The sequence below is a fragment of the Miniopterus natalensis genome, chromosome 11 (assembly GCF_054644295.1).
Source record: "Miniopterus natalensis isolate mMinNat1 chromosome 11, mMinNat1.hap1, whole genome shotgun sequence".
Classification (NCBI taxonomy): Eukaryota; Metazoa; Chordata; class Mammalia; order Chiroptera; family Miniopteridae; genus Miniopterus; species Miniopterus natalensis.
Genome location: NC_142091.1, coordinates 15,273,515 through 15,279,514, shown reverse-complemented (window position 1 = coordinate 15,279,514; position 6,000 = coordinate 15,273,515). Strand labels below are relative to the sequence as shown.

Below are 6,000 nucleotides of genomic sequence, written 5' to 3'. Positions count from 1 at the left end.
TCAATGATGAGAGTCCTCAATGACTGGCTGCTTCCTGCATGCCCCCAACTGGGGATTGAGTCTGCAACCCTGCATGTGCCCTGACCGGGAATCGAACCATGACTTCCTGGATCCTAGGTCAATGCTCAACCACTGAGACACACCCAGCCGGGCAGGACAGATTTTTTTGACCAAAAAAATCAACAAGGAAACAGTGACCTTAAACAACACACTAGGTCAGATGTATTTGACACTGACAGAACATTTCATCCCAAAGCAGCAGAAGACAAGAATGACACATCCTCAAAGATAGACCACATGTTAGGACACAAAATAAGTTTTAATAAATTCAAGAAGACTGAAATATCAAACATCTTGAATCACAATGGCATGAAACCAGAAATCAACTACAATAAAAAAACTCAAATGGAGGTCAAATAGCATGTTATTAAACAATTAATAGATTACCAATGAGATCACGGAAGAAAGAAAAAACTTCCTGGAAACAAACTAAAATGAACACACAACAACCCCAAATCTACGGGACACAGTGAAAGCAGTCCTGAAAGGGAAGTTCATAGAATTACAGGCCTACCTCAAGAAACAAGAAAAAGCAAAAAAAAGACGTAATTCTACAAAGAGAATTAGAAAGAGAATAAGTAAAGCCCAGAGGAAGTAGATGGAAGGAAATAATAAGGATCAGAGCAAAAAGACATAGAGACTAAAATAACAATACAAAAGACCAATGAAACCAAGAACTGCTTCTTTGAAAACCAATATTGATAAACCTTTCTACAGACTTATCAAGAAACAAAGAGAGAGGACCCAAATAAATAAAATCAGAAATGAAAGGGCTAAGTAACAACTAGCATCACATAAATACAAAGGATTGTAAGAAAACAGTACGAACAAACAGGACAAACCACACAAACTGGACAAACTGTCAACAAATAGGACAAACTGCACAAAATGGAAAAATTCCTAGAAATATACAATATTCCAAAACTCAACCAGAAAGAATCAGAAAACCCGAATAGGCCGATAATAACTAATGAAACTGAAGCAGTAATAAAAAAAACTACCAAGAAACAAAAGTCCTGGACTGGATGGCTTCACAGGTGAGTTTTACCAACAGCACATGTCACAGATCTAGAGCAAATATGGAACCACAAAAGACCCTGAATAGCTGCAGGAATGTTGAGAAAGAATAACAAAGTTGGAGGGATCACAATACAGAATATTAAGTTATGCTACAAAGGTATTGTAATCAAAAGAGGCTGATACTGCTCTGGCCAGGATACTCAGTGGTTAGAGTGTCGGCCTGTGCACTGAAGTGTCTTTGGTTCAGTTCCCGGTCAAGGGCACAATATCTGGGTTGCAGACTCGATCCCCAGGTCCCGCGGTAGGAACACCTTTGTGAGGCAACCAATCGATGTCTCTCTTTCACACTGATGTCTCTGTTTCTTTCCCCCCCTCTCCCTTCCTTCCAATCTCTCTAAAAATCCTCAGCTGAGAATGAAACAAATAGACAAAACAGCCTGGTGGTACAGGCACAAGAACAAGCATATAGACCAACGGAACAGAACACAGACCCCAGAAATCAACCCAAGTCAATATGGTCAATCAGTATTTGACAGAGAAAAGAAGCAGCATTACAACTGATACCACAGAAATGCAAAGGATTCTGAGACTACTATGAACAATTATATACCAACAATTAGAAAACCTAGAGGAAATGGATAACTTCATACAAATATAAACCTACCCAGGCTGAATCATTAAACAAATAGAAAATCTGGTGAGACAAATTTATTAAGGAGATTGAATCAGTAATCGAAAACCTCCCAGTAAAGAAAAATCCAGGCCCAGGTGGCTTCTTTGGTGAATTCTACCAAGCACTTAAAGAAAAATTGATACCAATCCTTCTCAAACTCTTCCCAAAAAAAGAGGAGGAGGGCACACTTCCAAACTCATTTTATAAGGACATTTTACTGCTGATACCAAAACCAGACAAGGACACTACAAGAAAATTACAGGCCAATAGCCTGGTTGAAGATAGGTGCAAAATTCATGAACATAGGCCCTGGCGAGTGTGGCTCAGCTGGTTTGGAGCACTGTCCTACACACTGAAAGGTTGTGGGTTTGATTCAGGTAAGGGCACACCCAGGCTGGGGGTTTGATTCCTGGTTGGGGTGCATACTGGAAGCAACCAATAGACGTTTCTCTCTGGTTCACTTTGATGTTTCTCTTTTTCTCTCCCCCTCTCTTCCTGTCTTTCTAAAATCAGTAAAAACATGTCCTGGGGTGAGGATTGAAAAAAAATCATGAACATACTAGCAAAGCAAATTCTACAGCACATTAAAAAGGATCATACAACATGATCAAGAAGGCTTTATTCCAGGGATGCCAAAACTGGGTATAGAAATATACCTCAACATAATAAAGGCAGTATGTGACAAGCCCACAGCTAACATTATACTCACTGGTTAAAAGCTGAAATGTTTTCCTCCGAGTTGAAGCTGCTACCCACGGATAAGCATATCAAGACCCGGCCCTTCCTTGAGGCAGTGTCCCACCTGCTGCCCTTCTTCGATTGCCCTGGGTCCCCAGTGTTTACACCCATAAAGGCACTAACCCAGCCAATTTCCAGACCCTGCAGAACATCCTGGAGGTGAAAAAGGAAATGTATGGAGCACAGTGGCCCAAAGTGGGGGCCACGTTGGCACTGATGTGGCTGAAAAGAGGCCTGTTTCATCCAGGTCTTCCTTCAGGGGATCTATGACAGGAAGTGGGATGAGAACCGCCCCAAACTCATCTGCATCAATGCCACCAAGGCCTATGAGATGTCCCTCAAGAAGTACCACAGCTGGATTGGCCAGAAGATCTTCCAGGCAGCATAGTATGCGGCACCATGTAAGCACAACTTCACAAAAGTGCTCTCCAACGTCATAAATGTGACAGAGGAGGAGTGCCTGGAGAAGAAGGTTCACTCCTTCTTGGTCAAGTACATGGTCACCACTTACAATTGCAGCAAAAATAACTAGGAAAAAATTTAATTAGGGAGGAGAAAAGTATATATACTGAAAACTATAAGACACTGATGAAAGAGACTGAAGACATAAATATGTGGAAAGATATTCTGTGCTCATGGACTGGAAGAATATTGTTAAAATGTCCAAACTACCCAAAGCCATGTACAGATTCAATGCTATGCTGATCAAAATTCCAATGGCATTCTCCACAGAAACAGAATAAACTATCCTAAAATTTGTATGGAACCACAAAAGACCCTGAATAGCCAAAGCAATTTTGAGAAAGAACAACAAAGATGAAGGAATCACACTTCCTGATTTCAAACTATATTACAGAGCTATAGTTATTAAAATAATATTATAAAACAGACACATAGATCAATGGAATACAATAGAGAGCCCAGAAATAAACCTATGTATAAATGGTAAATTAATTTATGACATAGGAGCCAAATTATACAATAAGGAGAGGACGATCTCTTTAATAAATGCTGCTGTGAAAACTGGGCAGCCACATGCAAATAAATGAAACCACTAGACCATTATGTTACACCGTACACAAAAATCAACTCAAACTAGAATAAAGACAAAAATTTAAGACCTGAAAATTTAACATTCCTAGAAGAATACATAGAGGGTAAGCTCTTGTGACATGATTTGTGACATGATTTGATCTTGAGGAAATTAAGCTACATGGAATAGGCATGCAGAGAAAGACAAATACCTACATGGTATCACTTATATTTGGAATCTAAAAAAAGTCAAACTCATGGAAACAGAGTAAAAAAGTGGTTGCTATGTTGTGGGGTGAAGGAAATAGGGAGAGGTTGGTAAAAAGGTATAAAATATCAGCTGTAAGATGAATAAAGTCTGACATCTAGTGTATAATATGGTGGCTATAGTTCAGAATGTTGTATTATATCATTGAAATTGCTACCAGAGTAGAGGTCAAATTTCTCTCTCTCTCTCTCTCTCTCACACACACACACACACACACGGAGATGGATGTGTTAATTAACTAAATGGGAAGAATCCTTTCACAATGTTCACGTATATCAAATCATCATGATGTATACTTTAAATATCTTACAATTTTGTCAACTTTATCTCAATAAAGCTGAAAAAAGAATGATGTTATGAAAGTTACAGGCTGTACTCTGAGCAGTAATGGCGAAACAATTGGGGTAAAAACTATAGCCAAGATAATTATGGGAACGTAAACATTTATGACAAAAGTGTGAGAAGCAAAGTTAGATAGGATTTGACAGTTTGAGATGCAACAGAAAACAAACCTTGTACCTTTGTAAACAAAATACCTATTTTTAAGGACCCACCTGTGTAACTTATCGAAATTTTAACTTATCATTTGACCCAAATAAAAACAAACACATTCCTGGCCGGTGTGGCTCCGTTATTTGGAGCATCAACTCAAACACCAAAAGGCTGTGGGTTCTATTCCAAGTCTGGGTGCATATGGGAGGCAACTGATCAACCAACCTCCCTCCGTCCCTCCGTCCCTCTCTCTCAAAATCAACGAACATGTCCTTGGGTGAGGATTAAACAACCAACCAACCAAATACATGTGTAAGAAAAATGCACGCTCCCTTATTCTAATTAAGTCGATATAAAAAATAACTAAACAAAGTACTTACCCTATCTTTCAAATTTTGATGTCTAAAGCTGAAATAGAACTAAATTCACTGCCTTAATTAAATGTTTACATGGTTTAAAAGGAAAAAAAATCAGATAACTCTTCATTCAATTTAAGAAGTTAAACATAAAAAAAGAACTCTGAAAATAGAAAACAGAAATTAGCGAATTAGAAAACTATACAATTGTCAAATAGAAGAGGTGATTTTTGTCAGGAAAAAAAGCAGTCACCTCTAGTAAATATTAGAGGAAAAATATTTAATTCAGAAAAAGCTCCAAGTATGACTAGACCAATCAGCCTGGAAGAAATTTGGGGTAAAAAACAAATTTTCTCCTGCCAAAGCTTCCAGGCCTACAGGACTTACTGGTGATTTAGTTATAAGGAACAGTTATTTCCCATTCTAAATAAACTGTTGCAGGAAACAGAAATCAAAAACAGCATAAGCTAGGATAGAAGCTAGTTGTTAGAGTGCTTATTATGCTCCAGACATTGACCTAAACACTTTACATGTATTGCCTTACTTAAATATTGCACTAATATTAAAATGGGTACTATTTATTATTCCAATATTCAGATAAACTAGAAAGATGGAAATTTTCAAATTCATTTTAAAAACTAGCATAAGCTTGAAACCAACCTCATTAGAAGTACACATTTAAACAAAATGTTGACAAATCAAATTTAGTTATATTTGAGGAATCATTAAAATCATAAAGTATATAATACTAGGATTAATATAAAACCAAATTCATGGGTTTAGTAAAAACACTGTAACTGATGTTAGGACAGCATCTAATTTAAGTTGAACAGATATTCCTAATGTAAATCCTTAAAATATTATAAATAAGAGCCAATATTATACTTAACATTTCCATTAAAATAATAATATGAAAACCTACTTTATTACTAGTTGTACTGGAAATGCTAATCAGTGTAGTAAGAAGAAATAAATTTGGAAAATAATTATTTAAAGGTGATACATCCTTAGTAAGTAAAAACTAACCATGAAGAAAGCTATTAGCTCTAATAGTTTCTTAGTAAGGGGCCCAAATATAAAATAAAACATAAAATAAATAGATTTCCTATAGCAATTAACATGACATGTTACTGGCATATCTTTAAAAAAATAGACTAATGGAGTAGACTAGAGTCCAGAAGCAAACACACACTTTAATTTTAATATAATGATTAGCCAACTCATATAACTCAAGACCAAGAGAACAATCCAATTAAGAAATGGGCAAAAGACCTGAATAGACACTTCTCCAAAGAGGACATATGGATGGCCAACACACAGATGCTCAACACCACTAACCATCAGAAAAAAACCAAAACCAC

The 6,000-nt window shown here is 36.9% G+C and overlaps 1 pseudogene; it reads left to right on the top strand.

The window, feature by feature from the left end:
* Positions 1–3,023, top strand: LOC148091935 (glycolipid transfer protein pseudogene; annotated as a pseudogene).
* The last annotated feature ends 2,977 nt before the right edge of the window (positions 3,024–6,000 follow it).